The sequence below is a fragment of the Electrophorus electricus genome, chromosome 21 (genome assembly GCF_041902795.1).
Source record: "Electrophorus electricus isolate QZ-2024a chromosome 21, ASM4190279v1, whole genome shotgun sequence".
NCBI lineage: Eukaryota > Metazoa > Chordata > Actinopteri > Gymnotiformes > Gymnotidae > Electrophorus > Electrophorus electricus.
Genome location: NC_137517.1, coordinates 11699708 through 11709362, shown reverse-complemented (window position 1 = coordinate 11709362; position 9655 = coordinate 11699708). Strand labels below are relative to the sequence as shown.

Below are 9655 nucleotides of genomic sequence, written 5' to 3'. Positions count from 1 at the left end.
TGAAAATGTTCATGATTATAATCTGAAAACGCCTATAATTTCACACAATGTCAAAACGCAGCGCAACTGATATTTTGTGAAACGAAAATGAATTTTAATCAAAATACAAAAGTTGTATTACAAATATATCTTAAACTACATTGCTGATACTTTTTGACGCCGACAAGTATACAAACGCCATAAATGTGGATGTTCTTCCTTTTAGACCAAGCGCTGATTTAAGTGAACGCACGTGCCATCGATGATGAAAGGGATGCGAATTTAAGGGATATCAGAAACGAATCCAAAACCCAGCACTTTTCAAGAGAAATAATACGCTTTGTATATAAACACACGACGTCTCAATCTAAATAACACATGGAAATTATTTCCTTTATGCATTCTTTTCATATAGACGTTTCCCAGTTTGCCTTAAAGAGGATAGTTAGGCCTACCTTTGATATCGGAGAAATCTATAACTGACAATAATCCAATTTATCCACAGGAAAATGTGAAATAACAATTGTTGAATATCCTTGTAGTTCGTAGTTTGGTTTGTCCAGTGTGCGCACTGTCAAAATGGTAACCATGACGCCAGTTAAGCCTTTTTATATATCTGCTTCTGTGACGTCACAAACACCAGGTGTGACGACATAAACACGGCTGTCTCGTTTTACCATTACTAAAATGTACTTCTGGACTGTGTATTACTGGACCTTTTGATTGATAGTTAGTGTAAGTTAAAATATCTTATTTCCTCTCAAGCGCAGAGGTTGCTTCGGCAAAAAGCTCCTGTGTTCTGTCCATTAATATATTAGGCCTATCCAGCTATGCAACTGTTCATCTTATTTGTTTTTGATGCATTTTTTCAATGTATAAACCATTCACATATACACGGTAAATGTGTATAAAATTTCTTGTATTTGTAATATTAATTGAATGTTTTGCCCCCTCAGTCCCTTAACAATATCACATCATTCGAGCTCTGTTCACTTTTTTATGTGGCGCATTGTTGTAAGAACCCACATGTAAATCTCCCCATGCTGACAAACCTGCAAATAACATATTTTCTTCCTCATCTCCCTGATGCTTTTTGTTTCATCTTGCTAGCTATTATTATTATTATTATTATTATTATTATTATAATTATTATTATTATTAACATTTATATAGCACCTTTCACAGACTCAAGAACACTTTACAAGCAGGTATCAGCTGTTATAGTCACTCACATGCCGATGATTAGTTAACATGCTACCTTAAACTTCAACCTAGATTTTGGTGTTTTTTCTCCTCCTGTAATGGTACATTGGAAATGATTAGATTTCTTTGGCTAAAGCAATGTCTTCATTAAGGCCCATTTCATGTGAACTTGTTTCTTTCTTTTTTTTAATTAAATCTGGCAGACAACCTTAATAATCATGGCTTTTACACTTTGACCAGGTGGCTAAATTCACTAGGTTAGCTAGCTACCCTGAATCATCAAGAATTGATTTAGCAAACAATCAGGATAGATTTTCATTTTGTTTTGATTCAAACATGTCAGGACAAAATAGCTAAGTAAAGGAAACAGCTAGGTTAGGTACTTAACCACTCAAAGTAGCTTACTTTAGGTAGATATTGGTCAAAATGCACTCTTAACTAGTTACACTAGCTAGCAGCTGTGATTATGCTGTGATAAACAAATATTGACAATCATAGATTTTAGATTCCTCAAAACAACTATTCTTTATTTTGATTACATCTTTGCATGTTCTGGGTCTTCATTTTTACATAGGCAGAGCACTAGTGCAGTGAGGAACAAAGTGCATCAAAAATTCTGGTTGTGCACAAGAGACAAGAGAGGCATGTCTTGTTTTTGAGAGGCAAATTCTTGCTCTTTTAGAAAGATTCTTGTATATTATAGGTATTACAGCTTTTTTGATGTACAGCAATAACAAAGACCTATTAATGAATAACCAGCTAGAATTTGCTTTAAAATGTAATTTGCTTTGAATAAGAGTGCCTGTAAAAGCTGTAAAGCTTAAGATCTGTTCTTGGAATGTATCCTGGACACTGATGTAAACTATCAAAACATGTATCGGGATATTCTGCTTTGTTCAGTATTGAAGTGTCTGCAAATTGTTTTTAACTTATTAGTTGCCAAAAAAAATAAATGAACAAAAATAAAAAATGGAAAGACACACTGCAGCATGTAGGAGCATCTTTAATGGGTGTGTTATTATTTATTCCAGCTCTGAAGCAACATATTTAACCAAGCATGGAAAACTGCATAAAGGAAAGCAAGGCAGAACAGACTGAAAATTGTCAAAATATGCCAACGTTCAGGCAAGCAAAACAAAATCAAAGACAGACAGCAATACCGGGTAAGCATTTACGGGAAAGGCAGCGTAGACGGCAAACACAGAGGGAGAGCACAAATGAGATGTAAACAAACAAAACAGGAGCAAGGAGCTAGGTGTAACACAGGTTCTTATCACAAACACAATGAAAGACAAACACACTCTAACCAAAACAAAGCGAAACAAAGACCGACGAGAACTAACCAACAACCAAGAGAGACATATTATCAAACACATATCAACGAAGGCACAAGGAGAAACAAAAGCTAACCATAAGCGAGGAGAAACAATAACTGTCAAACAAGATACATAGGAACGGTTTTATTTTTTATAAGACTATAATCAGGGATAAATTAGAAACAGTTGGGAGACAAAGGGGAGGAGACAGGGAACCATAGAGAATGACAAAACCCCGGAAGTTACTAGGTTGCCTGGGAAATGGGGAATGCTCTGGTCTGTAGACGTGACAGGCACACAGCATCATGGGAGTCACCTTGCTCCCCTCCACTCTCCTGACTGGATCCCACGTCAAAGATTATAGCAGATGTCACATATATAAATATACACTGTCATGGCACGGCCCCCTCCTCCTAGACTCCTCGCTGTTTGTTTGACGTCACGTGTGTGTGTCTTCATTGCCACACCCCACCCATGTGTCATACCTGTCTCTGGTTATCTCCCTTGTTAATGTGTATATTTAAGGTCCTGGTTAGTTGTTGGTCTTTGTCGGTGTTTGACCCTATATGCACTGTGTCAACGTGCACAAATTGCTTATTGTTTGTTGTGTTTTTGTCTCATCACTGAGTAGTACTTTGTGTTTTGGTTTCATTTTTGTCATGTTCATTAAACATCTGTGTTTATACAATGACTCACCTTTGCATCCTGCCTCTGGAAAAAGGCAAAGAAGTGATGTAACCGTCCCAGTCCAGCCCATGTGAAGGAACTCTTCATGGTAGTGGGCATGCTCCATGCCAGTGCAGAGGGTGAGAGCGCCACTGGGATATTTAGGGAGGGCCTGGAGATCCATGGTCAGACTCTGTGGAATCGTGCTTGCCCTTCCTGGAATTCAGAATGGTAAATCTGCAGGGTTTTACGTAACCGGAATATCGGGACAGTTATGAGGATTATGGCATGGATGAGGACTATGACAACAGTAGTCTCCGGTCAGACGTGGATTCCGATCGCTTTATGTACCCTTCAATGAAGGTGAAGGAGTCCCTCCACGAGGATCCCACTTTTGGGGTTGGAAATGGAATCAGGAAACTCCAATGACGATGAGCCCCTGGAGTCTAAGCCTTCACCCAGAGCACTCTTCATCAGCAGTCTCATTCAGAAATACCTCACATTATTTTCAGACGTTCCCACTCGTACGACTGTCCTTCAGCATGACATTGATGTTGATTCTCATTCACCCATTAGACAACACCCATATCATACCAATCCCCAGAAATGTACATTGCTAAATCAAGAAACCAAGTATTTGTTAGAAAATCATCTTGCTATCCCTAGTGTTAGTGCCTGGTGTTCCCCATGCTTTCTGGTGCTAAAACCAGATGGCACATACGGCTTCTGCACTGACTACAGAAAAATAAATGCAGTTATTGTTTCTGGTTCCTTCCCAATGCCTAGAATGGAGGATTGTGTGGATAAGATGGGGTTCAGCTAGATTTGTAAGTAAGCTTGATTTACTTTAGGGTTATTAGCAAGCTCCATTAACCTCTCTTGCATCTGACATTTTGGCATTTGCTACCCCTGACTGTTTTCTACAATATACGATAATGCCTTTCAGTCTTAAAATGCCCTTCTACCTTTCAGCGTTTGATGATTAAGATTTTGATGACATGCCTAACTCTGAAGTCTATTTGGATGATGTGGTTGTGTATACCAAAACTTGGGAACAACATGTACAGTTGCTTGATCTTGTTTTTAAGAAGCTATTGGATGCCTCCATTGCGCTTAATCTTGAAAAATGTGATTTTGGTAAGAGTGAGGTTGCCTACTTGGGGAAACTGGTGGGTTGTGGTAGTGTGCGTCCTCTTGATGCCAAAGTACAAGCAATCAAGTCTTTTCCTGCCCCAGAGACGAAAAGACAACTCCGACGCTTTTTGGGCATGGCGGGTTTTTATCGTTGCTTTTGTAGGAACTTCTCTGATGTTGTTTTACCCCTCACAAATTTGCTTTGTGACAATGGCACATGCGCGGGACCCACCATAGAACAGTGTTGCTCAATGTTTGAATCGCTGTAATGTTTTGACAGCCTTTGAAAGCATCTTATTCATCTTATATGATTTCTCTACTTTTGGTTTCTTCAGCTTGTTCTTCATTTTGAGGTTTTCATGATGGCAGAACTAAAGAAAAATAAATAAATAAATAATTTACAAATGTGCAAAAATCCAAAATAATCATATTATTCGTATGTGTCAATCAATAAAACATAATTTAGTCCAATATGAAGTTCTTCCAGTAAATAGACTTAGCTAACAGCTAAATGAATTTCACTTCTTACTGGTGTGGTATTTATGAAAGATGCAAAAAGTGGTAAATAACTCCTACATCATCTCTTTCTCCGTCATGGTTCTGTTCTTTAGAGACATCTGATGAAGATGTCAACAGTCTGCTGGCTTCTTCTAGAGTTGTCTGAGTGACACTGATGATGTCTAAGAGGCTTCTGAGCAAGTTCTGGTCCACTGGCTGAAACAGACATGAAGGATGAATATTCCCCACTCGCCCTCCGCTGGGCCTCTTTATCCTTCAATAATCCTCACAGTCAGTGACAAATTGTCCATTTGAAATAGGAAAATCAGCTCAGTGAAAATTATCCATGAAATGTGACGATTAACCAATTGAATCTGTGTGTAGCGTGCTTGGGCTCACGTGGACCTGCATGTGATGTCAGCCGTGGGTCTGCAGGCGTTGCTGGATCAGTTCGCTTGCGTGACTGATCAGACCCCTCCCCTCACACATCTGTTCCAGCAGCGTGTCATAGATCTCACGTGGAACCAGGACGTGGAGGCCATGAACATGGGCCCTGGAGGAGAGGCAGGGCTGGGCAGGATCTGAGCAGCAGACCGACGCTTTGATCGCTGGTCTGAAGCTGCTCTGGCACACACTGCCACTGTTCCTTCCAGAATGGTCCTTCTTTACTGAAGCTACGAGAGCAAGATGAACAAGAGTGCATTAATGTGACATGAATACACAACACAAAACAACAAAACAACGATGTGTAACGGTAAAGAGGTTATTAAAAGTATACCTTCCACACCTCCAGTCATTTCTGTAATGTGCATCTGTTTTCTGACAACCTTTCATTAAATGGTGCCACTTAAAACAGCTTGCAGGTGTAACTGTACAAATTCTATTAAGTCATTATCTTTCTACTGAAGTCATTTGTTACACCTTAATTAAATCATTACACTCACCACCATCTTCATCTACTCTCAAGTGGAAATGGAAAACATGATTTTTCAGGTTCCGCAAGTGAACATTTTTAGTAAATGAGGATAGCTTGGCTAATTCTGGATTGTGTCCCCGTGTTGTAGGACTGGTGTGTGCACCTCGCTCAGCGCCCTGCAGATGTCTGTACAGGTCCTGGGTCCTCCTGATGGTCTCCAGCAGTGTTGGTTTCAGTTGAAGAATCTCCAACATATGCTGCTCCAGTGCTGATAAAACCACATCAGGAGCTTCTTATATTTTTGTCAACCAATTATGCAAACAATTATGTACAGGGTATTAAAAGAAGACAAATCTTTAGCAGCAGGTTACAAGGTTGTTATAGATATATGTTACATCTATATTTGGTTTTTCACATTGAAAATAATTTAGCAAGAGTAGTTTGACAAAAATGAAAGGCCCCATCAGTCCCACAGTGCAGAGTGTACCTTGGATCTGGTATGTAGGATGTGTGAAGGCCTCTGTGTATCTCAGGCATTGTTTCAGGAGCTGACTTTCTCTCACACTCTCCTGTAGCTGCCCAGACATGAGCTAAGATCATCACAGAGAGACAGAGTGTTACAAACCCCAGGAATCACGCTCAGCCCTGCACTGCCACGCCTACCTCTTCCCACACACGCCTCCAATCTGGTTTACTGGAATACTAGCACACACCTGATCATTGTTTCTCTCATCACTGCTCCCTTACTTAAGCTCCCCTCCCTCACACTCACGTCATGAAGTATTGCCAACCTTATTTTGCATACCAAATGGTTCAGTTATGGTTTTGTCTTTCCGGTTTTCGACTTCTGCCTGAGCCCTGGACACCCCTGGACTCTGCCCCATGTTATGGACCTTGAATCAACAGGACTACGAATACCTGCCTGACCCCTCTGATCTGTTTGATTTCCCTAATAAAACCTCTTGCAATTGGATCCTCTTCCTTGTGTGTGTGTGTGTGTTTGCAATCATAAACATAGAGAAACCAGTAGTTAGAAATAATGACTCCAAACAAGGATCAGAGTCCTTATACATTCTTTGCTCGCTTCGAGGCTACATCTAGCAGCGCTAATGCTAGCAGCACAAATGCTAATGGCGCTAGTGTTAACAGCGCCAATGCTAACAGCGCTAATGCTAACGGCGCTAGTGCTAACAGCGCTAGTGCTAACAGCGCTAATGCTAACGGCGCTGTGGTCCCCACAGTTTATCAGTTTCCCTGATTCAGGGCCCGAATGGCCTGTGGGAAGAAGCTCCTCTTCAGCCTCTCTGTCTTGGTCTTCAGGGAGCGGAAGCGCCTCCCTGACCTCGACAGAGAGAAGAGTGTATTGTTGGGATGGATGGGGTCCTTCACAATTTTCCTGGCCTTGGTCTGGCACCGCTTGTAGTAGATGGTCTGCAGGTCAGGAAGTTCCGAGTGAGTGATGCGCTCTGCTGAACGCACTACCCTTTGGAGTGCTTGTCTGTCCTGCTTGGTGCTATTCCCAAACCAGACTGTGATGTTCCCCGTGAGGATGCTCTCGATAGTGCAGGTGTAGAAGTTCCGCAGTACCTTGGAGGGCAATCTGAAGTCCCTTAGGCGTCTGAGGTGGTAAAGACGCTGACGAGCCTTCTTTGCCAGGGAGCTGGTATGGCGGGACCAGGACAGGTCCTGCGAGATGTGAACACCAAGGTACCTGAAACTATCTACTCTCTCCACCGTGGTCCCACTGATCCTCACAGGTTGGTAGTGCCGCTCCTGCTTCTTGCTGCAATCCACGATCAGCTCCTTTGTCTTACTGACGTTTAGGAGGAGATTCTTTTCCTGGCACCAGTTTTCCAGGTGTTTAATCTCCTCCAGGTAGGCCCTCTCGTCGTTGTCCGAGATCAGACCCACGACAACGGTGTCGTCAGCAAACTTGACAATGATGTTAGAGCTGGAAGTGGCTGTGCAGTCGTAGGTGTACAGTGAGTAGAGCAGGGGGCTTAGGACACAACCCTGAGGAGCTCCAGTGCTGAGGGTGAGGGTGGTTGAGGAGCAGTTGCCCACCCGTACTGATTGTGGTCTGTCTGTTAGGAAGTTGGAGATCCAGTCGCACAGGGATGTATGCAGTCCTAGATCTCCCAACTTAGTAGTGAGTAGGGAGGGGATGATAGTGTTGAATGCTGAACTGTAGTCGACAAATAGCATTTTAACATAATTTCCCCTCCCTTCGTCCAGGTGAGTCAGTGTAGTGTGGAGCAGATGTGCAATCGCATCGTCAGTGGAGCGGTTGTGGCGATATGCAAACTGCAGTGGGTCCATGGAGGCTGGCAATGAAGATGTGATGAAGTCTCTGACTAGCTTTTCAAAGCACTTCATCACGACTGATGTGAGGGCGACAGGGCGGTAGTCATTGAGGTCGGAGGAGGGTCGAGGTTTCTTCGGGACGGGGACGATGGTGGACCGCTTGAAGCTGGACGGACAATACCGAGCGTCAGGGAGAGATTGAAGATGTCGGTAAATCGGGGCTAGCTGATCTGCGCAGGCTTTGAGGACCCTCCCGCAGATACCGTCTGGTCCCATCGCCTTCCTGGTATTCACCCTTTTAAACACTCTCCTCACGTCACTCTCCGTGATGATGAGAGGGCGCTGTTCTATGGTGGGCCCCGCGCATGTGCCATTGGCTGCGCCGATAGTGCCATTAGCACTAGCGCCGTTAGCATTAGCGCTGTTAGCATTGGCGCTGTTAGCACTAGCGCCGTTAGCATTAGCGCTGTTAGCATTAGCGCTGTTAGCATTGGCGCTGTTAGCACTAGCGCCGTTAGCATTTGTGCTGCTAGCATTAGCGCTGCTAGATGTAGCCTCGAAGCGAGCAAAGAATGTATTCAGCTCGTTCGCCAGAGACTCATCCGCACTCATCAGTCATCCGCACTCATCATTTTTATACACTCCTGCTCTTCCAGGCACTGACGCATGAAAACGAGGAAGGAAAACCTCTTGGAACATTTACTTATGACCAAGATGGAGAACCCATCCAGACCTAGCAACTTCCTGTAAGAAAGTTGTACAGTAACTCACCAAAATATAGAAAGATGGAAATATTTACACATCACTTTTTATTCCAATAATGTTAGCAGTGTTAATATTATTAATAATGTATTATTGGTGTTAGTGTATTTCATGTATTTATATATACTTTACTTTATATATACACTATAATCTTTTGTACTCAAGTTGATAACATTTATTGACACTTTGGCCCTTTAAAACATCTACAGTAATACAGCTCCCTCTGGTGGACAAATTAATGTACCACATCCCAAATGCATCTCCAAAGAAAAAGTTCAACATTGTTTCTCTGATCTTAGGCCGGTTTTGCTGCTGCTCCACTTAAGAATAAAAAAAAATTAGGGGCAAAAATTTGAACAACACTTGAGAAATAGCCCATAAATGGTGCCACACTAAGCTTGTAGTCTTCCAGCTTGCATGGAAGGAGAGCCTTCCATAGAAAAGCACTTATTAACACTCCAACATCCTATCTCTCAAACCTCATAGAAAATAACCAAAATAATACTGTATTCCTTTTTAGTACAATTGCACATCTACTTAGAAAAACTCTGCCCTCACACGTTTCTTAAGGAAATCCTATCCGAAGTAACTGAACATTTACTAAATTTAAGAACCTCCTCCTTGAACATTGGCTATGTTCCTAAACCATTCAAATTAGCAGTAATTAGACCACTTATCCAAAAATCTAACCTTGACCCATGTGAGCTGTCAAACTACAGGCCAATCTCAAATCTTTCATTTACTTCCAAGATCCTAGAAAAAAGCTGTAGCTCAGCAGCTAAGGTCATATCTGAATCAGAATCAGAAAAATGTAGGCTTTCAGTCAGGGTTTAGGCCTAATCATAGTACAGAGACCGCACTAATTAAAGTAGTTAAT

General features: G+C 42.1%; 1 long non-coding RNA gene across 1 annotated transcript; it reads left to right on the top strand.

The window, feature by feature from the left end:
* Positions 1–4997: 4997 nt before the first annotated feature.
* On the top strand, positions 4998–6685 carry LOC145652821 (uncharacterized). Its single transcript, XR_014119092.1, has 3 exons — positions 4998–5087; positions 5181–5550; positions 5861–6685. It is a non-coding gene; the product is annotated as an uncharacterized LOC145652821 (long non-coding RNA).
* Positions 6686–9655: the final 2970 nt, after the last annotated feature.